We start from the raw sequence: 1,108 nt of genomic DNA on the forward strand, positions 1-1,108 counted from the left end.
TCCCAGAGCCACCCTGCATTTCTGGGTCTGTTGGTGCTGATCCAGCCAGCCCAGGCATTGACAGGGCCAGGTCAGCTGGCACAGGATTTCTCTTGGAAATCCCATTCCTCGTGAAATTCTACTGAAAAAAAAAAAAAAGTGGTTCAGCTCAGATATTTGCTACTGCAGCATTAAAATATTGTAGTTTCAGTTTCTGAGAGAGTTCTGCATATCTAAATTCATGGAAATGAAGCAAAAAAACCACTTCAGCATCCAAACGGAGCTGTTGTGATGTTTGAGAGGAATGGACGGTGTTCTGGGGAGGGAGGGCCAGGCTCTGCCCAGCCGGGTGATAGAGCRTTTGGGCTGAGCTCTCCTGGTACAACCTACAGCTCTAGCAGTGGAGCATTCTGTGCTCCTCACTGTCAGGGGGGTTCCCAAATTCCCTGTGAGGCCTGAGCTGTGAGCACGCTGGGTTTGCTGCACCCTGTGGGATGGCTGTAGGATGGGTGGCAGTGGCAGCTGTCCCCAGATGAGGATATCCCCATTCCTGAGGGATTTGAAGGATGTGTGGTTGTCTTGGTTTGACAGACAGGTGTTTGCCAATGAAGGCAGGGATCCCCACTGGAGTGGTGGATATGACCCCCCTTCCCTCCGAATTATTATAGCTTTGAAAAAAAAAATAAAAATCACGGGCTTTCAGGCAAGAATATGGGAAAAAGGGAATAAGAGTTTTTACTAATATATATAACAAAGTGAAATAAGTAATAACAACAATAGCAACAACCAGCCCAGTCCCAAACCCAGTGACAGCCTCACACAGAGATACACCCAGATCTCCACGTGGCCAAGGATGGGCACAAACCGGGCAGAGATGGATGGAGGAAAAAAAAAAAAATTCCTCTGCAAACTCACAGCAGAAACTTCAATCTCAGTGCTCTTTTAACCACCGCAGCACAAATCTCAGGGGTCCCAGGGAAGGCACAGAGGAGAAGATCACAGGGCAGCAAAACAGGAACCAAAGAGCAGTTGAGCTCTGCTCCACAGGTAGCAGGTCTGTACTAAAACCTTGGCCTCTGTGAGCCAAGCAGGGCAGGATATAGAGTTACCACACACACCTCCTCCCAGT

This window comes from Malurus melanocephalus, unplaced genomic scaffold, assembly GCF_030028575.1.
Source record: "Malurus melanocephalus ecotype Western Australia unplaced genomic scaffold, MMel_1.1 scaffold_1303, whole genome shotgun sequence".
Taxonomy (NCBI): domain Eukaryota; kingdom Metazoa; phylum Chordata; class Aves; order Passeriformes; family Maluridae; genus Malurus; species Malurus melanocephalus.